Consider the following 25,172-nt stretch of genomic DNA (forward strand, 5'->3'; position numbering starts at 1 on the left):
AGGACCCTGAAGGGAAGAACTTCACAATTAGGACGAGCATAACCTGCGAGTCATCGTTCGTCGTCTACATGCTGCAATGTTTTTGCGGCAAATCCTATATTGGAAGCACGACGTGTTCCCTCAAGACTAGAATACTCCAACACTTCCGTGCAATTCAGAATGGTAACCATTCATATGCCATTGCCAAACATATGACCAACCATGAAACAAAAACTTGGTTGGACATAAAATATTTTGGACTTGCAAGTATTCAACAGCACGAAAGAGGGGGAAACCGTATACAAAAATTTAAACAATTGGAATCGAAGCTAATCATGAGGTTCAGAACCAAGCAGCCGGCTCGCCTCAACGGCGATGGTGCAGATGAGATAGCAGAAAATTGTACCAGGATGATCATGACCTTTAACTTTGATTCAGACAGCATCAGACGCATTCTGTCTCATAATTGGAAGACACTCAAAAATGACAACAGCATAGGCCACATCATCAAGGATAGACCCAGCATCACCTATAGGCGAGGTAGAAACCTTAGAGATATGCTTGTGCATAGTGATATTACACCTGAACAGGACAGGGGTGGTCATAACCTCAAAGGGTTTTTCCCTTGCGGACACTGCAAAGCTTGTTCAACCAGCAGTTTTCACAATGAATTTACACATGGCTCAAGTAGCAAAAAAATAACCCACTACTTTTGTGATATATGTGATCGAATGTCCCTGTAAGTTACACTATATAGGGAGCACCACCCTCATGGCCAAAAAGAGAATCCTGGAACATAAAAGTGCTATCAGGAGCAAAGATCCCAAATACCCGGTAGCACGCCACTATCTTGAAAAACACTTTTTGAATTCCTCTTTGCTGAAGTACTTTATTTTGGAACAGATCTGGCTGGATCATAGAGGTGGTAATAGGGGACTTAGACTCAGGCAAAGGGAGTCTAGATATATTTTGGACCTACAGACCAAGGCCCCCTGGGTCGGAACCAGGATGAGGAACTTTCCATACATCTTAGCAAAGAGTAGACCTGTTTGATTTCCCTATTGCTATTTGTGTCTATTTTTCTCTTCATGTACTGAGTTTTCTTGATCTATGTTTTACTCTGGTATAAGCTTGAGGAGTCTCCTCCTCAATTAGTTTGTGCATTAGAAACTGTAAGCTATGGTGGAACAATATTGCACCATTTTTAACCCTTTTAATTTTGTTTATTTTGGTTCTTTTGCAGGAGAGAAGGAAGGTACCTATTCACTCACACGGGTCGCCTAACCTTTTCTTCGACATCACTTTGGAATAACCTTTTTTGCACTATTAACTTCGGACTGATATCACTGGCACCATGGATAGAGAGTACTACAATGAGACTGGTTGGTCTTTCTATTGGACACTCTTTGATCTGTTGGATGAGATGCCCTTTGCATAGTTTTTAGAACCACATTTGGAGCTTTCGTTTTACGCTAGAAACTATACGCATTACCAATTGTGCACCGGGCCAATTACTAATTCAAGTAGCACAGTTAATTTTTTGATGCTGCTAAAGTTGACATATGAGCTCACTGTGCGCTGGATGCTGGAGGCACTGAGCGCATCTACAGATTCAGGCACTGTGCATTCAGTTGACTACCTAGCACACTGTTACCTTTGTGTTTCCTCTGTATAGGATTGATCTTATGGTACCATGTTCACATTAAGATATTGTGTAATATTTTAGCACCTTGCTTATTCAGAACTCTTTGAGCTACACTAGGGTCTCTTTGATGCTAGTCGGGCGGAGCTGCACTTTGCACGCAACATTGGGTACATGTCAACACTTCGTAGCACTTTAGGTGTGAGGCACTTTGCGTCTGGACAGAGTTGAGCACCAAGCAAAATTAGCTTTGTATGAACGTATAACGCAGGGCTCGACTACCATCATACAAACTTGCCCAATGCCAATGTTAACGTAGTATTTGCAATGTTTACGCTTTATTTACCACCATGTGGGTTCATATTTCTATTCACATTATATCCACAGTGACGATTGCACATGCAATGTACTTTGGATTTTAACCTTTTGTAATGTATCACATTGCACTATGAATACATTTTAACACTCCAATGTGGCCGCCAAATATGAAAGGTAGTTTCCTACCTTTTGTGCCTATGACGCGATGTCTGATGTTATAAGATGTTTGTTTGTTTTGTGCACTTTACTCACGTGATCAAGGCTGCGGATGCAGTTGAAACACATTGTGGTGAAATAAACCCGGTTGCATATTCACTTAGTTGGTGTTTTCTTTGAGCCTGAGAGTGCACGTATTTGGTGACTATTGAATTTGGATTTTGCCAGCATGCTCCGCTGGCGTGTGCACCACCATCCACAAGCCAATATGTCCAATGAAAACACTCCTGCCAAAATCCTTCGTCAATTCCGGGGGTGGCCCGCAACCGGCGGAGCAGCTGGTATTAATATCACTTGAAAAACGGCGTTCCAAAGCGCGCACTCAGGTCCAATAACAACAGCACACACGCAAAATCCAAGTAGTAGGTTTTATTTATGCCATAAGCCTAACGTGGCGAGTTTCGCGCTCCATAGAGCGCTTGATCACACGGCCAACACCTTAACATTATTTCCAATAACATTGCTTTGTATTTACGTTATATTGATGATGTTTTCCTTGTCTGGAGGGGCAGTGCTGACAGTGCCAGAGCATTTGTAGATTTGATTAATATAAACACCATTATTCTTAAATTTACTTCTAATATGAGTTCCAATTCCATTTGTTTTTTGGATGTTGAGGTATTTGTAGAGGGCAACACCTTAGGTACAAGACTGTACAGGAAACCCAGTGCTGGGAACACTATTTTACACTCTAACAGTCAACACCCGGCCCATTTGATTCGGAGTATTCCTTTCGGGGAAATGCTCCGGATCAAAAGAATCTGCAGCACAGATGCCGAATGTGCGGCTGCACAGGAGGCATGCAGATTACGTTTTCTAACCAGGGGGTATTCCAATGTCAGTCTCACTAAAGCTATCAAACGATCTAATTCAGTCAGCAGACAGGAGGCCTTAATTCTCAAAGTAAGAAACATTCATACAGGCGTTTCCTTGGGAGGAGAAGTTAAAACAAGTTCCCCACGTGTCATTTTGACGTTTAATCGACAGCATGGGGCCCTTCGGAAAATTCTGTACAAAAACTGGAATTTGGTTCAAAGCGATCCAGTGATTGGACACATAATAAGCAACAAACCAGAACTCACTTTCCGAAAATCTCCCTCCATGTCCAAGGCATTAGTCAGTAACACTTTGGAGCCAAGGGCCTCCACCACTTGGATGACACTCAAAAAGGGCTTCAAAGCATGTCCTCAATGTAAAGGCTGTCGTTTCGGCAGCAATAGAACCCACTTTAAGAGCCCATTTCGGGAACATCCAATTGCCATCTCCAAGTGGCTTACCTGCGAGACTGAATACGTCATTTATGTGTTGGAGTGTCTGTGTGGACTCCAGTATGTGGGCAGTACTAAACTGCCCGCCCACAACCGGATACTCCAACACATACGTGCGATTTCGGGACATGACCAAAATTATCCGGTTGCCAGGCATTTTCAGGAGAAACATCTAGGCATACCTGACAAGCTCCAATATCTTTTAATTGATTCTGTAGAAGTTTCAAGGAGAGGAGGAGACCGTGAGGCGAAACTCCGTCTCCTTGGGACCAGATACATATTGGAGCTTAACACGAAGAATCCCAATGGATTAAATGACAGGGAAGATCTTTACACCTGCATTTAGGATTTGTCAGTATTGCCATAAGACCTGTCCGGATATAATAAGAATCTTCTCCCAGTCATGTTACTGTTAATTTTATTACAACAACTTGACATTGTGGTGACTCTTTTGTATATTTATGGAACTATAAAAATAAGTTTTTAAACTCTCTGTTTTCATATCAGGAATTAGCTGTTATCATATTTGGACTTCACATTGCTAATTTTGCACAATCACTTTTGCACTTGTTATGTTCTAGCAGGCATTGTGACAGGCCCACTTGGGCTCTTTTCAGACAAACATGTTCTTTGATTCAAACAAGTGGACAAGGGATCAGCATTATGCGGTTCATTTCTAGATCCCCCCTTATTTAACGCTGTTATTCTGTACAAATGCATATAGAACGGCCTTTGCACAACATCGAAATTCAAATTGATCATATTTATATACTGGGTCAATACTCGCTTATATAGACATAATTAATTGTCATGTTTATTAGTTTGTATCAATTTTACTTTTGCGTGCTGTGTAAATATGCTTGTACATACATCAACTCAATAATTGTTTTTAGCTTGTGTAAAAAAATGACGGATTTGTGTATTAATCCTATATGTTTTCTACACTACCGTAAGCTATTCATGAGTATTATCGACACAACAGCGTTCATGTGTAAAGTACTTCTACCATGTTTATGAATAAATCTGATGCACTGTCACTTTCAATGCCCCGCTCTATGACGAGCAGTTTGTGATGTGATCAAGCCTCTCCGAAGGCGAAACGCATCATGGCGGCAGCGCTGGCTTCACCTAACTAAACCACCTTGGCACCAGCACTCCCTTGGGTCGACTCTTTATCACTGTGGACCTGGCAGTTTTGACTTTTTGTCTGCTAAGTGATAAGCTTCGTGAATACACAAGTACCGACGCTTTCCAGGTACGAGTGGAACCCCTTCCCAATCAGGCCAACGCGGCAGGAAGCTGTTGTTCCGGAACTTGTTCAGGACCAACTTTGATGACCTCCGGCGAGGAGGAAGCCGCAATGCTTCTGCTTCAACATTAACGTGCCTCGGTGGGACGGCAACCAGAGTCTCTTGTCTTCGGCATCGCGGTGCTGGCTTCTGAGTTTTGAACCCCTGAAGGCAGTTGGAAACGGCAGCGGGAAGTGTGCGCGACTCTCTGGTAGGACATTTATTCCGATTTACCAGTGGGTCGTTTTCAAGTGCATTAAAGATATCAGCCATAACATTTAAGCGCTTAAAAATATGTCCGCCGACAGACTGCGCAGTCGAGCTGAGGCAGCAGATTCCATGTTTTTGGATTCCCCGGCTGGGGGATCATTGAGCACCACACCCTCTATTCCAGAAACGGGCAACAACACCACTAAAGATTTATTCAAGAAATTAGAGCGCACCATGCGTGCAGAACAGTCAAAGTGGTGGGAACATCGGTCTCTTTCCCGTTATTTAGAGGTGGGGCGTGTCCCAAGAGGGTTGAGGATTACCATCGCTCCAAGCTATGAAAACCCGGATCCGGCTATGTTAGCGGAGTGGGCTGAAGCTAACCTCAATTCCTCTAGCAAATTGTTGCACATTCTAGTAAAATACGCTGATAGTGATCGTACCAAGCTACAAAGAGAAATTGACACTTTGGAGGAAGAAATATCCAAAATAGAAGTCACTGATCAATTCAATAAATTGAGAGCAGACATGATGACCCGTCTAACCAAAGAGGAGGAAACTATCAAACAAAGAAAAGCTTTTAAATTCGAGAGGGACCGTGTGGATTATTTAAACGGTCACGTTTTTACTTTTGCTAGAAGATATGAGGCTGTGAAAGCGAAAGCACATACAAAAAAAGTAAACCAACAGGCAAGGGAAGACACATTATTACCTGCTACCTCATTTTCCAGCTTAAGCTCGGCTGTGGAAAGCGACCCAGAACCAGATCCAACCCGTGATGCCAATTTGGGGTTTACAAAACTCTCCCTGGCTCAAGAAGTTGATTGCCTATGCCAGGACCGACGCGAGACATTGAGGTCTCACAAGACCTACGCACCAAAAAACAGCGGTCCAACTACAAACGCTGGCAACGCAGGAAATGCAGCGCCCGGAACCTCAAGCGGCAACAATCCAACAAAACAGGGTTACTGGAAGCGCTATCAAAAGAAAACAAAGAAAACAAATCCAAATCAGTAATTAACCTCTCGAATTTAAAATTAACTTCTGCAGAAACAGCCGTGCTCAACTTGGGGCTGTCTTATTGTCCGCCGTGTAACATGAACTATGCTGACACCCGCATGTACATTTATGGAAAGGGGCGACCATTCGGTCCCCCCGAACGTATGGTGGAGTACCTCGATCCCCCCGGGAGGCCATCTTGGGTGGGAGGCGAGTCTCGGCTGGTATGCCCGAAGCGGCGTAGCCAGGGCGCGCCTTTTTCCCGCCCTGGAGTGGGTTGTCCTAGACACTGACGCGGCCGGCCACGCCCAGGGAGGCAGGTGGAGGCGGGTTTACGCCCGCCCGAAGACGGATAAAAGGAGCAACAAGCCAAGAAAGCATCCTCTTGTTCCTGTGCTCTGAAGCTGCACCTCCCCGCTGCACGTGAGCTCGAGACGGAACGAAGAGCCAATTTTGAGCGTTGTAATTTTTGTCTTTGTTTTACAGATATCTTCGTTCGAGAATGCCGGGCAAGAAGGTCGGAAAGCGGGTCGGGACCGATCAGATGCTCCGCATGCTCATAAAGGAAGTAGCCGATTTGAAGAAGCAGATGGCGGTAAAGAATGGGGAGGGAGGACCGAAGCGAATCGTCGGACCAGCATTGCCGGAAGTAGTCCCTAGCGGGAGAGGTAAGAGGTCCAGGAGGGGGGCAACTGGGGGGGAGGCCCCGGTTCCCGATACACCGATAGAGGAGCCTACCCCGGTTCCGAAGGAGGGGCATCCAATCCCCGTGGTAGTCACCCCCGTGAACGGAGAGGATATGCCTCCCGAGTTGGCGGCACAACTGGCAGCGTGGTTGGGAAAAGATAGTGAGGGCACCACGGCTGACGACGCCAGGGCAGTAATGAGACAACTGCGGGAATCTAGAGAGGCTGCGAAGGCACCATCTTCTGTTCCCCCACAGGTTCCGGTGGCTGAGATTGCAGCAGGCGCGAGTTCGGCAGCAAGTACAGCACCTAGTTCAGGTAAGCGGCTACTGCCGATTGCGGGGGAGGGGTCTGTACCCTCAACAAGGGAGAAAGTGGCCCAGCATGTTCCACTTGAAATTAAGGAAAAGATTTGGGCCGATAAGTATGTGAACATGTTTTCTTTGCTTACTGACCATTACGAGATGGAGCATGTGAAGGGCCAAAAAGAGCTTATGCATCCGAGTGTTTGGCGCGCAAAAATGGCCGCCTTTAAGGTCGACGAAAACATAGGTACTTGGGGCAGAGCGTTTGGCATTTTTACCTCCATTATGGGTGAGCGAAGGCCTGAATTGTTGACGGAGTTGCCTATTTACCAGACACGTATCATGGAGTATTCTCTAGCATACGAGGGCAATCAGTGGTTTTGTTATGACAATCTTTTTAGGAAGGCTAAGGAGCACGACCCAGCTCTAACATGGGATTGTTATGACTCCATTTCTTGGCAAAAAATGGAGAATTCAGGCATGTTAAAAGTACCATTGTCGGGGAGTAACGGGGGTGAGTCTTCCCGCCAATCCTCTGGGACACCCTTTCGGACGGGTGCAGGTAACGCGCACCACTCGAAGTCGAGTGGCAACGCAGGTAAAAGGGGGATTTGTTGGAATTTTAACAGGGGAAAATGTACGAGGCCCCAAGGGTCATGCAAGTTTAGACATGAATGTGGGGGGTGTGGACAGTCCTCCCATCCTGAGACCATGTGCAGAGCCAAAACGGGTGATAACGGTGGTAGGGGAAGCGCCAAACAGGTCTGAAATAGTCCGAGGGGCGCCTTTACCTACCCCGATTGATACCATGGCAATGATTCCTTGGCTCAACGAATACCCGGACCATGTCTCCGCTGGGGTGTTGAGAGACGGTTTTTCATATGGTTTCCGCATTCCAGTGGGGGATTTTCGGGGTGAAGCAAGTTGTAAGAACCAACTGTCGGTCCTGCAGCATACGGCAGTGGTACGGGTAAAGATTGGGAAAGAGGTGACTCGAGGGCGGGTTGCCGGTCCATTCGATTTTCCACCAGTTGCTAACTTTGTTTGTTCCCCATTAGGGGTGGTCCCCAAGAAGGACCCGGGTGAGTTTAGGCTAATACATAACTTGTCAGCCCCACGAGGTCTTTCCGTGAATGCTGCGATAGACCCGGAAGTGTGTTCGGTGCGGTACGCATCTTTCGATGAGGCCGTCGCCATGTTGAATCGCCTGGGGCCCGGGGTGCTGATGGCAAAATCAGACATCGAGTCAGCGTTCCGGTTGCTCCCGGTACACCCAGACGATTAGCGTCTTCTTGGTTTCATGTTTCAGGGCCGCTATTATATGGATAGATGTTGCCAATGGGATGCTCTATATCTTGTGCTCACTTTGAAAAGTTCAGTTGTTTTCTACAATGGGTATTCACAAGAAAGACGGGTTTTCAGCATGTTATGCATTATCTCGATGACTTTCTGTTCCTGGGGGCAGCCGGGGACCCAGAATGTGGACAGGCTTTAAACGAATTTTGTGCCTTAATGAATCATTTTGGTGTGCCATTGGCACCAGGTAAGACTGTTGGTCCCTCGACTTCACTCGAGTTCCTGGGGATCGAGCTCGACTCGGAGGAAGGTTGTTTTCGGTTACCCAAAGAAAAAGTGTTAAAATTCAGGGCATCCCTTGAAACATGTATTCGAGTGTCTAAGGTAAACCTGCATCAATTGCAACAAACAGTGGGCCAGTTGAATTTTGCCCTCAGAGTAATTCCAATGGCCCGCCCCTTTTCCCGCTCGATTGCACAAGCCATGGTCGGCCTGAAGGAGGGACACCACCGCACGAGGCTCTCGGCGGAGATTCGCCAGGACATGCGCATTTGGCTGGCATTCTTGGCGGATTTCAATGGTCGAATTGTCTGGAACAAACCGGCGGTGTCCTCCGAGGAGCTGGGGCTGTGGACAGACTCGGCGGGGAGTATAGGTTTTGGCGCCATATTCGGTACGCAATGGTCGGCTCAAAAATGGCCGTCATGGTGGCACGAGTGCGGGCTGACGAGTAACATTGCTTTTCTCGAACTCTTCCCTATTTTTGTGGCCCTGAAAACATGGCCTGAGGGGTTCCGGGATCACTCTGTGGTGTTCTGGTCTGACAACATGACCGTGGTTGAGTGTATCAATAGTCAGGCAGCACGTTGCAAATGGATTCTGAGACTGCTCAAGGAAATTGTGTTATTGTGTATGCAGTTGAATGTGCTCTTTAGGGCGCGACATGTCCCGGGGGTGTTGAATCAAGCGGCTGATGCACTTTCTCGTTTCCGTATGCAGGCCTTCTGGGGTTTTCTGCCCACAGCGGACCGGGTGGCGGCACCCTTTCCCGAAGCTCTTTGGTCTCTCGGTGCCCCGAACTACAAAACCTCGTGGGAGAGAGTTTAGCACCCAGGACAAGGAAGGCATATGAAGGGGCGTTTCGTTCCTATTGGTCCTTTTTGGGTTCTGCTAGGGGGGAGCTTTGGGGCCAGGAAGAGCTTGTCGTAAAATGTTTGCTGTCTCTACATCGGGCAGGCAAATCAGTAGCTACGGCCCAGAGGCATCGGGCCGCCATTTCCTTTATGGCAAGGGCTCATGGGATCCGGGACCCGACAGCGTCTTTCGTGGTGCAGAAAGCGCTACGTGGGTGGCAACGCCTGGAGGGTCGCAGAGTAGATCGGAGACACCCGATAGGCCTGGATAGGTTGGACCTGTTATTTTCTGTACTCCCTGCGACATGTTCATCCCGGTATGAAACAGTGTTATTCCAAGCCGCTTTTGCGCTAGCATTCCATGGGGCTATGCGGGTAAGCGAACTGGTGGCGAAGAACAAGCAGGATACGGTGGGGGGACTGTGCCGAGAGCACATCCAGGTTAAGGGGGAGACGATGACTGTCTCGTTTGTCAGGTCCAAGACCGATCAGGGTGCGATTGGGGACTGCATAATCATACATAGGATTCCCGGGTCTCCCATGTGCCCTGTTGTTTGCGTAGAGGAATATTTGGCGCAGAGGGTGGCATCATGGGGGGGAACCTTGTTGAGACACGCTGACGCCACCCCACTGACGAGGTTTCAGTTCCAGCGGGTGCTTGCGATGTCAATTTCGGCCGCGGGCTTGAACCCCGGCGAGTTCGGGACCCATTCCTTTCGGATAGGGGCTGCTACTGAGGCTACAGCCAGGGGTCTGAGTGTGGAAAAAGTGAAACGTCTGGGGCGTTGGTCCTCGAATTGTTACAAAAAGTATGTGCGGTTGCACATGTTGTGAAGCTGTAATGATGTACTCACGCTTCTTGTTTTTGTTTGGTTTACAGTTTCGCAAGCTCACGAGGCGGGGCGGACTGTGCAGTCGACCCGACACCTGGGAACCAGCGGTCAGACATCACCGGCTGCGGAAAAAGTGGTGTGGGTCGTGGGCCACTCATACGTGAGGCGTGCCGCGGACGTATTCAAAGCAGGTGACATGATTCACATGGCTGGGGAATACGGGTACAGGGTGACCTTCTACGGAAGGGGCGGGCTCTGTATTGACCAGTTTCAATCCTTTTTCGAGGGTATGTTAGGGCGGACAAGGTCACCGCCGTCTATAATCATAGTCCATCTTGGGGGCAACGATTTGGTGGCCACTGGTAGACGACTTCTTCTCGAGGCAATGCTCTCCACTGTAAGTTGGTTGGCGAGAAGAGTTCCAGGGTGCACAATTGCATGGTCCCATATGATTCCACGGAAAGTGTGGCGGGGGGCGAATTCGGTTTCTGCTCTGAATCACTCAGTGAAGAAAGTAAATAACAAGTTGGGTAGATTGTTTCGTTCAAGTACACTGCATTCTATTCCACATGGTTGTATTAAGGGGGACAGTATGTACCTGGGCGATGGGGTCCATTTGTCCCAGGTGGGGAATGAGTTACTCATAGGAGACCTCATAGCTTGGCTAAAGAGTTTAAAACATGACCTTTAGGCAGGAGTTGTTGTGGGGGGTCCGGATAGCCGGTCAACTATCCGGCCTGTGGCGGTAAGGTCATGATCGGTGAGCAGTAATTGGAAGATCCCTATGGGGGGGCGTCACCCATTACGGATGGGAGCGCTCGGGGGAGGTGGCCATTGGCCCCTCAACGGGGAGGCGGTCCCTTCTAAGGATGGGCCGCCGGAAGGAAAGGAAAGGCGGTCAAGGCCCCTTCCTGGATAGGAGGGGCTACGGGCCCCTCCTGGGGAATTTCCCGGGGCCAGGACACCTGCGACGGCAGATGTGGTAAGTTGTGTGGGGTGGGGAGGGGGTTTATGCTACCTTCTAGACACCTCACACGAGTCCTCGGACGACCTTTAAATGGCGTCGAGTTCATTGGGGCCCCCGTCAAGTCAAGGGAAATTGGTAGATGCACTTGAGGTACGCCTCTGTGCGGTCGCCCCTCACAAGTGGGGGAGGTATTTCTGGTTTAGGGATCTGACACCGGTTGCGACCTTGCCGTTGGCCCTTAAAAGTTAGGATGTACAATTTCAAGTTAAATATTTTGTAGGATGTTAGTTCGGCTAGGAGAACCTTTGTATTAGAAATATGTTAAGGTTAGCCAAACATCGTGATGTGGAAATGAAATTGTACATAATATGAAACTGTTATTTTAATGTTTTGATTTTGTTTCATATTTTAATAAATACGGCCGGGAGGGTCACTCCCTCCCGCCTTCCAAAAGTTCAGAACCGTTTCCGGTTACCCATCCTTGGGGATTGTGTCGAGAGGGGGTGGCGGGTATCTCAGCCATATGGAAAGGGGCGACCATTCGGTCCCCCCGAACGTATGGTGGAGTACCTCGATCCCCCCGGGAGGCCATCTTGGGCGGGAGGCGAGTCTCGGCTGGTATGCCCGAAGCGGCGTAGCCGGGGCGCGCCTTTTTCCCGCCCTGGAGTGGGTTGTCCTAGACACTGACGCGGCCGGCCACGCCCAGGGAGGCAGGCGGAGGCGGGTTTACGCCCGCCCGAAGATGGATAAAAGGAGCAACAAGCCAAGAAAGCATCCTCTTGTTCCTGTGCTCTGAAGCTGCACCTCCCCGCTGCACGTGAGCTCGAGACGGAACGAAGAGCCAATTTTGACCCACCCACCAGCCCTTGAGGACAGCAGTTGTTTTAAATAAAGTTTTGATGTGGTAACTCTATTTCTTACAGGTTGTGATGATTGTCGTGTTATTTTGAGTATGCAATAAAGAATGGTCATTTACAGTATGTTTTTTCCAATAAAGTGATTTTGCACTAGTGTTGATCGGTAATCATACGTGAAATAGTTATGGTTGTTTTGTAATTAGTAGTTTTAGTTAAATTGTCGTATTTATTTTGGTCGGGCGGTAAGGTCATGATCAGTGAGCAGTAATTGGAAGATCCCTATGGGGGGGCGTCACCCATTACGGATGGGAGCGCTCGGGGGAGGTGGCCATTGGTCCCTCAACGGGGAGGCGGTCCCTTCTAAGGATGGGCCGCCGGAAGGAAAGGAAAGGTGGTCAAGACCCCTTCCTGGATAGGAGGGGCTGCGGGCCCCTCCTGGGGAATTTCCCGGGGCCAGGACACCTGCGACGGCAGATGTGGTAAGTTGTGTGGGGTGGGGAGGGGGTTTACGCTACCTTCTAGACACCTCACACGAGTCCTCGGACGACCTTTAAATGGCGTCGAGTTCATTGGGGCCCCCGTCAAGTCAAGGGAAATTGGTAGATGCACTTGAGGTACGCCTCTGTGCGGTCGCCCCTCACAAGTGGGGGAGGTATTTCTGGTTTAGGGATCTGACACCGGTTGCGACCTTGCCGTTGGCCCTTAAAAGTTAGGATGTACAATTTCAAGTTAAATGTTTTGTAGGATGTTAGTTCGGCTAGGAGAACCTTTGTATTAGAAATATGTTAAGGTTAGCCAAACATCGTGATGTGGAAATGAAATTGTACATAATATGAAACTGTTATTTTAATGTTTTGATTTTGTTTCATATTTTAATAAATACGGCCGGGAGGGTCACTCCCTCCCGCCTTCCAAAAGTTCAGAACCGTTTCCGGTTTCCCATCCTTGGGGATTGTGTCGAGAGGGGGTGGCGGGTATCTCAGCCATATAGATTTACACGCCAACTTAAACTGAAAAAGTTTTTCGAACACCATCCAAAGAAAAATATTCCCCTCGAGACGGCATCAAGACCCATCATGACCGGTAGCCAAAGTCCGGCCACATTTGACACTTTTTGGGACTTACAAAATGAGGTTATGGTTGGTAATACAACGGAAATGCCACATAATTCAAACGGGCAACAGATCACTCCTTTCAAGGCAAAATCCACCTTTCAGCCTATCATGGTCCATGACAATTTGGATACGTTCCAGGAAATTGTGGTACAAGACATTAAGAAACTTTACACCGCTACCAACAAAAAGAAGTTTTTCATATCTAAACAGAACTTGTGTTATAAACATCTAATTACAAAACTCCAGAATGACCAGAACATCGTCGTGAAACAGGCCGATAAAGGCGGCAATGTAGTCCTTTGGCCCAAAGATATGTATCTCAAGGAAGCGGAATCACAACTAAATGACATTTCTTGTTACAGAAGGAGCAATATCCAGGTTGTAAAAACCATGTGGGGGGATCAATACCAAAAACTTCAAGCCTGGAGAAGCGCGGGACTCCTCACACATGAGGAGTTCCGATATTTGAAGAAGGATCATCCAGTCATCCCCTCGTTTTATTTAATCCCTAAGATTCACAAAGACTCTGATACACCACCGGGCCGACCGTTCATTTCGGCTATTGACAGTTCTTTGGAACATGTTTCCAAATATATAGAATTTTTTCTGCAAGGTTATGGTAAGACTCTCAATTCTCATGTTAAAGACTCTTTTGATTTCTTAAGCAAAATTGAGAATTTTGTTTGGGAAGAGGACATGATCCTAATGACTTTGGATGTTTCTTCCCTTTATACCTCAATAAAACACTGTGACGGACTCAAAGCTTTGGATCACTATCTTAGCAAATGCCCTCCACACTCGACGGCACACAACAGAATGCTACTAGATATGACAAAAATGTGCCTCGAACAGAATTTTTTCATCTTCAATGGGGTAATTTACCAACAGGTTAGGGGTGTGGCGATGGGGGCCTGTTTCTCACCTAGCTACGCGTGTTTACACGTGGGGCTATGGGAGGAATAGGTCCTGGTCGGCCAACACCTTAACATTATTTCCAATAACATTGCTTTGTATTTACGTTATATTGATGATGTTATCCTTGTCTGGAGGGGCAGTGCTGACAGTGCCAGAGCTTTTGTAGATTTGATTAATATAAACACCATTAATCTTAAATTTACTTCCAATATGAGTTCCAATTCCATTTGTTTTTTGGATGTTGAGGTATTTGTAGAGGGCAACACCTTAGGTACAAGACTGTACAGGAAACCCAGTGCTGGGAACACTATTTTACACTCTAACAGTCAACACCCGGCCCATTTGATTCGGAGTATTCCTTTCGGGGAAATGCTCCGGATCAAAAGAATCTGCAGCACAGATGCCGAATGTGCGGCTGCACAGGAGGCATCCAGATTACGTTTTCTAACCAGGGGGTATTCCAATGTCAGTCTCACTAAAGCTATCGAACGTTCTAATTCAGTCAGCAGACATGAGGCCTTAATTCCCAAAGTAAGAAACATTCATACAGGCGTTTCCTTGGGAGGAGAAGTTAAAACAAGTTCCCCACGTGTCATTTTGACGTTTAATCAACAGCATGGGGCCCTTCGGAAAATTCTGTGCAAAAACTGGAATTTGGTTCAAAGCGATCCAGTGATTGGACACATAATAAGCAACAAACCAGAACTCACTTTCCGAAAATCTCCCTCCATGTCCAAGGCATTAGTCTGTAACACTTTGGAGCCAAGGGCCTCCACCACTTGGATGACACTCAAAAAGGGCTCTAAAGCATGTCCTCAATGTAAAGCCTGTCGTTTTGGCAGCAATAGGACCCACTTTAAGAGCCCATTTCGGGAACATCCAATTGCCATCTCCAAGTGGCTTACCTGCAAGACTGAATACGTCATTTATGTGTTGGAGTGTCCGTGTGGACTCCAGTATGTGGGCAGTACTAAACTGCCCGCCCACAAACGGATACTCCAACACATATGTGCGATTTCGGGACATGACCAAAATTATCCGGTTGCCAGGCATTTTTAGGAGAAACATCTAGGCATACCTGACAAGCTCCAATATTTTTTAATTGATTCTATAGAAGTTTCAAGGAGAGGAGGAGACCGTGAGGCGAAACTCCGTCACCTTGAGACCAGATACATATTGGAGCTTAACACGAAGAATCCCAATGAATTAAATGACAGGGAAGATCTTTACACCTGCATTTAGGATTTGTCAGTATGCCCATAAGACCTGTCCGGATATAATAAGAATCTTCTCCCAGTCATGTTACTGTTATTTTTATTACAACAACTTGACATTGTGGTGACTCTTTTGTATATTTATGTAACTATAAAAATACGTTTTTAAAATCTCTAGTTTCATATTAGGAATTAGCTGTTATCATATTTGCACTTCACATTGCTAATTTTGCACAATCACTTTTGAACTTGTTATGGTCTAGCAGGCATTGTGACAGGCCCACTTGGGCTCTATTCAGACCAACATGTTCTTTGATTCAAACAAGTGGACAAGGGATCAGCATTATGCGGTTCATTTCTAGATCCCCCCTTATTTAACGCTGTTACTCTGTAGAAACGCATATAGACCGGCCTTTGCACAACATCGAAATTCAAATTGATCATATTTATATACTGGGTCAATTCTCGCTTATATAGACATAATTTATTGTCATGTTTATTAGTTTGTATCAATTTTACTTTTGCGTGCTGTGTAAATATTCTTGTACATACATCAACTCAATAATTTTTTTTAGCTTGTGTAAAAAATTGTCGGATTTATGTATTAATCCTATATGTTTTCTACACTACCGTAAGCTATTCATGAGTATTATAGACACATTAGCGTTCATGTGTAAAGTATTTCTACCATGTTTATGAATCCATCCGATGCACTGTCACTTTAAATGCCCGATCTATGACGAGCAGTTTGTCAACGGATCAAGCCTCTCCGAAGGCGAAACGCATCATGGCGGCAGCGCTGGCTTCACCTAAATAAACCACCTTGGCACCAGCACTCCCTTGGGTCGACTCTTTATCACTGTGGACCTGCAGTTTTGACTTTTTGTCTGCTAAGTGATAAGCTTCGTGAATACACAAGTACCGACGCTTTCCAGGTACGAGTGGAACCCCTTCCCAATCAGGCCAACGCGGCAGGAAGCTGTTGTTCCGGAACTTGTTCAGGACCAACTTTGACGACCTCCGGCGAGGAGGAAGCCGCAATGCTTCTGCTTCAACATTAACGTGCCTCGGTGGGACGGCAACCAGAGTCTCTTGTCTTCGGCATCGCGGTGCTGGCTTCTGAGTTTTGAACCCCTGAAGGCAGTTGGAAACGGCAGCGGGAAGTGTGCGCGACTCTCTGGTAGGACATTTATTCCGATTTACCAGTGGGTCGTTTTCAAGTGCATTAAAGATATCAGCCATAACATTTAAGCGCTTAAAAATATGTCCGCCGACAGACTGCGCAGTCGAGCTGAGGCAGCAGATTCCATGTTTTTGGATTCCCCGGCTGGGGGATCATCGAGCACCACACCCTTTATTCAGGAAATGGGCAACAACACCACTAAAGATTTATTCAAGAAATTAGAGCGCACCATGCGTGCAGAACAGTCAAAGTGGTGGGAACATCGGTCTCTTTCCCGTTATTTAGAGGTGGGGCGTGTCCCAAGAGGGTTGAGGATTACCATCGCTCCAAGCTATGAAAACCCGGATCCGGCTATGTTAGCGGAGTGGGCTGAAGCTAACCTCAATTCCTCTAGCAAACTGTTGCACATTCTAGTAAAATACGCTGATAGTGATCGTACCAAGCTACAAAGAGAAATTGACAATTTGGAGGTAGAAATATCCAAAATAGAAGTCACTGATCAAATCATTAAATTGAGAGCAGACATGATGACCCGTCTAACCAAAGAGGAGGAAACTATCAAAAAAAGAAAAGCTTTTAAATTCGAGAGGGACCGCGTGGATTATTTAAACGGTCAAGTTTTTACTTTCGCTAGAAGATATGAGGCTCTGAAAGCGAAAGCACGTACAAATAAAGTAAACCAACAGGCAAGGGAAGACACATTATTGCCTCTTACCTCATTTTCCAGCTTAAGCTCGGCTGTGGAAAGCGACCAAGAACCAGATCCAACCCGTGATGCCAATTTGGGGTTTACAAAACTCTCCCTGGCTCAAGAAGTCGATTGCCTATGCCAGGACCGACGCAAGACATTGAGGTCTCACAAGACCTACGCACCAAAAAACAGCGGTCCAACTACAAACGCTGGCAACGCAGGAAATGCTGCGCCCGGAACCTCAAGCGGCAACAATCCGACAAAACAGGGTTACTGGAAGCGCTATCAAAAGAAAACGAAGAAAAAAAATCCAAATCAGTAATTAACCTCTCGAATTTAAAATTTACTTCTGCAGAAAAAGCCGTGCTCAACTTGGGGCTGTCTTATTGTCCGCCGTGTAACATGAACTATGCTGACACCCGCATCGACATTTATAGATTTACACGTAAACTTAAACTGAAAATGTTTTTCGAACAACATCCAAAGAAAAATATTCCCCTCGAGACGGCATCAAGTCCCATCATGACCGGTAGCCAAAGTCAGGCCACATTTGACACTATTTGGGACTTACAAAACGAGGTTATGGTTGGTAATACAACGGAAATGCCACATAATTCAAACGGGCAACAGATCACTCCTTTCAAGGCAAAATCCACCTTTCAGCCCATCATGGTCCATGACAATTTGTAGACGTTCCAAGAAATTGTGGTACAAGACATTAAGAAACTTTACACCGCTACCAACAAAAAGAAGTTTTTCATATCTAAACAGAACTGGTGTTATAAACATCTAATTACAAAACTCCAGAATGACCACAACATCGTCGTGAAACAGGCCGATAAAGGCAGCAATGTAGTCCTTTGGCCCAAAGATATGTATCTCAAGGAAGCGGAATCACAACTAAATGACATTTTTTGTTACAGAAGGAGCAATATCCAGGTTGTAAAAACCATGTGGGTGGATCAATACCAAAAACTTCAAGCCTGGAGAAGCCCGGGACTCCTCACACATGAGGAGTTCCGATATTTGAAGAAGGATCATCCAGTCATCCCCTCGTTTTATTTAATCCCTAGGATCCACAAAGACTCTGATACACCACTGGGCCGACCGTTCATTTCGGCTATTGACAGTTCTTTGGAACATGTTTCCACATATATCGAATTTTTTCTGCAAGGTTATGTTAAGACTCTCAATTCTCATGTTAAAGACTCTTTTGATTTCTTTAGCAAAATTGAGAATTTTGTTTGGGAAGAGGACATGATCCTAATGACTTTGGATGTTTCTTCCCTTTATACCTCAATAAAACACTGTGACGGACTCAAAGCTTTGGATCACTATCTTAGCAAATGCCCTCCACACTCGACGGCACACAACAGAATGCTACTAGATATGACAAAAATGTGCCTCGAACAGAATTTTTTCATCTTCAATGGGGTAATTTACCAACAGGTTAGGGGTGTGGCGATGGGGGCCTGTTTCTCACCTAGCTACGCGTGTTTACACGTGGGGCTATGGGAGGAACAGGTCCTGGTCGGCCAACACCTTAACATTATTTCCAATAACATTGCTTTGTATTTACGTTATATTGATGATGTTTTCCTTGTCTGGAGGGGCAGTGCTGACAGTGCCAGAGCTTTTGTAGATTTGATTAATATAAACACCGTTAATCTTAAATTTACTTCCAATATGAGTTCCAATTCCATTTGTTTTTTGGATGTTGAGGTATTTGTAGAGGGCAACACCTTAGGTACAAGACTGTACAGGAAACCCAGTGCTGGGAACACTATTTTACACTCTAACAGTCAACACCCGGCCCATTTGATTCGGAGTATTCCTTTCGGGGAAATGCTCCGGATCAAAAGAATCTGCAGCACAGATGCCGAATGTGCGGCTGCACAGGAGGCATCCAGATTACGTTTTCTAACCAGGGGGTATTCCAATGTCAGTCTCACTAAAGCTATCGAACGTTCTAATTCAGTCAGCAGACATGAGGCCTTAATTCCCAAAGTAAGAAACATTCATACAGGCGTTTCCTTGGGAGGAGAAGTTAAAACAAGTTCCCCACGTGTCATTTTGACGTTTAATCAACAGCATGGGGCCCTTCGGAAAATTCTGTACAAAATTGGAATTTGGTTCAAAGCGATCCAGTGATTGGACACATAATAAGCAACAAACCAGAACTCACTTTCCGAAAATCTCCCTCCATGTCCAAGGCATTAGTCAGTAACACTTTGGAGCCAAGGGCCTCCACCACTTGGATGACACTCAAAAAGTGCTCCAAAGCATGTCCTCAATGTAAAGCCTGTCGTTTTGGCAGCAATAGGACCCACTTTAAGAGCCCATTTCGGGAACATCCAATTGCCATCTCCAAGTGGCTTACCTGCAAGACTGAATACGTCATTTATGTGTTGGAGTGTCCGTGTGGACTCCAGTATGTGGGCAGTACTAAACTGCCCGCCCACAAACGGATACTCCAACACATATGTGCAATTTCGGGACATGACCAAAATTATCCGGTTGCCAGGCGTTTTTAGGAGAAACATCTAGGCATACCTGACAAGCTCCAATATTTTTTAATTGATTCTATAGAAGTTTCAAGGAGAGGAGGAGACCGTGAGGTGAAACTCCGTCTCCTTGAGACCAGATACATATTGGAGCTTAACACGAAGAATCCCAATGAATTAAATGACAGGGAAGATCTTTACACCTGCATTTAGGATTTGTCAGTATGCCCATAAGACCTGTACGGATATAATAAGAATCTTCTCCCAGTCATGTTACTGTTATTTTTATTACAACAACTTGACATTGTGGTGACTCTTTTGTATATTTATGTAACTATAAAAATACGTTTTTAAAATCTCTAGTTTCATATTAGGAATAAGCTGTTATCATATTTGCACTTCACATTGCTAATTTTGCACAATCACTTTTGCACTTGTTATGGTCTAGCAGGCATTATGACAGGCCCACTTGGGCTCTATTCAGACCAACATGTTCTTTGATTCAAACAAGTGGACAAGGGATCAGCATTATGCGGTTCATTTCTAGATCCCCCCTTATTTAACGCTGTTACTCTGTAGAAACGCATATAGACCGGCCTTTGCACAACATCGAAATTCAAATTGATCATATTTATATACTGGGTCAATTCTCGCTTATATAGACATAATTTATTGTCATGTTTATTAGTTTGTATCAATTTTAGTTTTGCGTGCTGTGTAAATATTCTTGTACATACATCAACTCAATAATTGTTTTTAGCTTGTGTAAAAAATTGTCGGATTTATGTATTATTCCTATATGTTTTCTACACTACCGTAAGCTATTCATGAGTATTATAGACACATTAGCGTTCATGTGTAAAGTATTTCTACCATGTTTATGAATCCATCCGATGCACTGTCACTTTAAATGCCCCGATCTATGACGAGCAGTTTGTCAACGGATCAAGCCTCTCCGAAGGCGAAACGCGTCATGGCGGCAGCGCTGGCTTCACCTAAATAAACCAACTTGGCACCAGCACTCCCTTGGGTCGACTCTTTATCACTGTGGAACTGGCAGTTTTGGCTTTTTGTCTGCTAAGTGATAAGCTTCGTGAATACACAAGTACCGACGCTTTCCAGGTACGAGTGGAACCCCTTCCCAATCAGGCCAACGCGGCAGGAAGCTGTTGTTCCGGAACTTGTTCAGGACCAAATTTAACTATCTCAGGCGAGGAGGAAGCCGCAATGCCCCTGCTTCACCATTAACGTGCCTCGGTGGGACGGCAACCAGAGTCTCTTGTCTTCGGCATCGCGGAGCTGGCTTCTGAGTTTTGAACCCCTGAGGGCAGTTGGAACCGGCAGCAGGAAGTGTGCGCGACTCTCTGGTAGGACATTTATTCCGATTTACCAGTGGGTCATTTTCAAGTGCATTAAAGATATCAGCCATAACATTTAAGCGCTTAAAAATATGTCCGCCGACAGACTGCGCAGTCGAGCTGAGGCAGCAGATTCCATGTTTTTGGATTCCCCAGCTGGGGGATTATCGAGCACCACACCCTCTATTCAGGAAACGGGCAACAACACCACTATAGATTATTGAAGAAATTAGAGCGCACCATGCGTGCAGAACAGTCAAAGTGGTGGGAACATCGGTCTCTTTCCCGTTATTTAGAGGTGGGGCGTGTCCCAAGAGGGTTGAGGATTACCATCGCTCCAAGCTATGAAAACCCGGATCCGGCTATGTTAGCGGAGTGGGCTGAAGCTAACCTCAATTCCTCTAGCAAACTGTTGCACATTCTAGTAAAATACACTGATAGTGATCGTACCAAGCTACAAAGAGAAATTGACAATTTGGAGGAAGAAATATCCAAAATAGAAGTCACTGATCAAATCATTAAATTGAAAGCAGACATGATGACCCGTCTAACCAAAGAGGAGGAAACTATCAAAAAAAGAAAAGCTTTTAAATTCGAGAGGGACCGCGTGGATTATTTAAACGGTCAAGCTTTTACTTTCGCTAGAAGATATGAGGCTGTGAAAGCGAAAGCACGTACAAATAAAGTAAACCAACAGGCAAGGGAAGACATATTATTGCCTGCTACCTCATTTTCCAGCTTAAGCTCGGCTGTGGAAAGCGACCCAGAACCAGATCCAACCCGTGATGCCAATTTGGGGTTTACAAAACTCTCCCTGGCTCAAGAAGTCGATTGCCTATGCCAGGACTGATGCAAAACATTGAGGTCTCACAAGACCTACGCACCAAAAAACAGCGGTCCAACTACAAACGCTGGCCACGCAGGAAATGCTGCGCCCGGAACCTCAAGCAGCAAGAATCCGACAAAACAGGGTTACTGGAAGCGCTATCAAAAGAAAACAAAGATAAAAAATCCAAATCAGTAATTAACCTCTCGAATTTAAAATTTACTTCTGCAGAAAAAGCCGTGCTCAACTTGGGGCTGTCTTATTGTCCGCCGTGTAACATGAACTATGCTGACACCCGCATTGACATTTATAGATTTACACGTAAACTTAAACTGAAAAAGTTTTTCGAACAACATCCAAAGAAAAATATTCCCCCGAGACGGCATCAAGTCCCATCATAACCGGTAGCCAAAGTCAGGCCACATTTGACACTATTTGGGACTTACAAAATGAGGTTATGGTTGGTAATACAACGGAAATGCCACATAATTCAAACAGGCAACAGATCACTCCTTTCAAGGCAAAATCCACCTTTCAGCCTATCATGGTCCATGACAATTTGTAGACGTTCCAGGAAATTGTGGTACAAGACATTAAGAAACTTTACACCGCTACCAACAAAAAGAAGTTTTTCATATCTAAACAGAACTGGTGTTATAAACATCTAATTACAAAACTCCAGAATGACCACAATATCGTCGTGAAACAGGCCGATAAAGGCAGCAATGTAGTCCTTTGGCCCAAAGATATGTATCTCAAGGAAGCAGAATCACAACTAAATGACATTTCTTGTTACCGAAGGAGCAATATCCAGGTTGTAAAAACCACGTGGGTGGATCAATACCAAAAACTTCAAGCCTGGAGAAGCGCGGGACTCCTCACACATGAGGAGTTCCGATATTTGAAGAAGGATCATCCAGTCATCCCCTCATTTTATTTAATCCCTAAGATCTATAAAGACTCTGATACACCACTGGGCCGACAGATCATTTCGGCTATTGACAGTTCTTTGGAACATGTTTCCAAATATATAGACTTTTTTCTGCAAGGTTATGTTAAGACTCTCAATTCTTATGTTAAAGACTCTTTTGATTTCTTAAGCAAAATTGAGCATTTTGTTTGGGAAGAGGACATGATCCTAATGACTCTGGATGTTTCTTCCCTTTATACCTCAATAAAACACTGTGACAGACTCAAAGCTTTGGATCACTACCTTAGCAAATGCCCTCCACACTCGACGGCACACAACAGAATGCTACTAGATATGACAAAAATGTGCCTCGAACAGAATTTTTTCATCTTTAATGGCGTAATTTATCAACAGGTTAGGGGTGTGGCAATGGGGGCCTGTTTCTCACCTAGCTACGCGTGTTTACACGTGGGGCTATGGGAGGAACAGGTCCTGGTCGGCCAACACCTTAACATTATTTCCAATAACATTGCTTTGTATTTACGTTATATTGATGATGTTTTCCTTGTCTGGAGGGGCAGTGCTGACAGCGCCAGAGCTTTTGTAGATTTGATTAATATAAACACCATTAATCTTAAATTTACTTCCAATATGAGTTCCAATTCCATTTATTTTTTGGATGTTGAGGTATTTGTAGAGGGCAACACCTTAGGTACAAGACTGTACAGGAAACCCAGTGCTGGGAACACTATTTTACACCCTAACAGTCATCCCCCGGCCCATTTGATTCGGAGTATTCCTTTCGGGGAAATGCTCCGGATCAAAAGAATCTGCAGCACAGATGCCGAATGTGCGGCTGCACAGGAGGCATGCAGATTACGTTTTCTAACCAGGGTGTATTCCAATGTCAGTCTCACTAAAGCTATCGAACGTTCTAATTCAGTCAGCAGACAGGAGGCCTTAATTCCCAAAGTAAGAAACATTCATACAGGCGTTTCCTTGGGAGGAGAAGTTAAAACAAGTTCCCCACGTGTCATTTTGATGTTTAATCGACAGCATGGGGCTCTTCGGAAAATTCTGTACAAAAACTGGAATTTGGTTCAAAGCGATCCGGTGATTGGACACATAATAAGCAACAAACCAGAACTCACTTTCCGAAAATCTCCCTCCATGTCCAAGGCATTAGTCAGTAACACTTTGGAGCCAAGGGCCTCCACCACTTGGATTACACTCAAAAAGGGCTTCAAAGCATGTCCTCAGTGTAAAGCCTGTCGTTTCGGCAGCAATAGAGCCCATTTCGGGAGCATCCAATTGCCATCTCCAAGTGGCTTACCTGCAAGACTGAATACTTCATTTATGTGTTGGAGTGTCCGTGTGGACTCCAGTATGTGGGCAGTACTAAACTGCCCGCCCACAAACGGATACTCCAACACATCCGTGCGATTTCGGGACATGACCAAAATTATCCGGTTGCCAGGCATTTTCAGAAGAAACATCTAGGCATACCTGACAAGCTCCAATATTTTTTAATTGATTCTGTAGAAGTTTCAAGGAGAGGAGGAGACCGTGAGGCGAAACTCCGTCTCCTTGAGACCAGATACATATTGGAGCTTAACACGAAGAATCCCAATGGATTAAGTGACAGGGAAGATCTTTACACCTGCATTTAGGATTTGTCAGTATGCCCATAAGACCTGTCCGGATATAATAAGAATCTTCTCCCAGTCATGTTACTGTTAATTTTATTACAACAACTTGACATTGTGGTGACTCTTTTGTATATTTATGTAACTATAAAAATAGGTTTTTAAACTCTCTATTTTCATATTAGGAATTAGCTGTTATCATATGTGCACTTCACATTGCCAATTTTGCACAATCACTTTTGCACTTGCTATGTTCTAGCAGGCATTGTGACAGGCCCACTTGGGCTCTATTCAGACCAACATGTTCTTTGATTCAAACAAGTGGACAATAAAAATGTATTTGCAATTAAGACTGCTTTCACTGTAGGTCAAATGCATAATAGCACACTAAATACCTAAACAAACTCCATATATTCCATCTCCATATCAAATGCTTAAATGCACGTTAAGGTCGAGCAGCTTACAATCTTGTAAGAAACTCATGCATCCCTGTGCATGTAATTTTAAATGGCCTGTTCCTGGAGAAATCATCGCATAAATGCAATGAGGATCCTATATTTGGACCGATGTCTATTAAGTAGATTGGACACTGTGTGAAAATACATAGCCCTAAATTTACCAAAAAAGTGGATGAAATACAATTGAAAAAAGTGCTAAAGTGTAAAGTGCATGTGCAAAAATGTAATATAATAGAAAAGTTTTTTTTTTTTCATTGTCACTGACCTAATTCATATTACCATAAGTATCTTGAATATGGCCCCGGAGACAGGTCAAATAAATTTTCAAATACATGTTAACATCAAGACTGTTGG

This window comes from Lissotriton vulgaris, chromosome 5, assembly GCF_964263255.1.
Source record: "Lissotriton vulgaris chromosome 5, aLisVul1.2, whole genome shotgun sequence".
NCBI classification, from domain to species: domain Eukaryota; kingdom Metazoa; phylum Chordata; class Amphibia; order Caudata; family Salamandridae; genus Lissotriton; species Lissotriton vulgaris.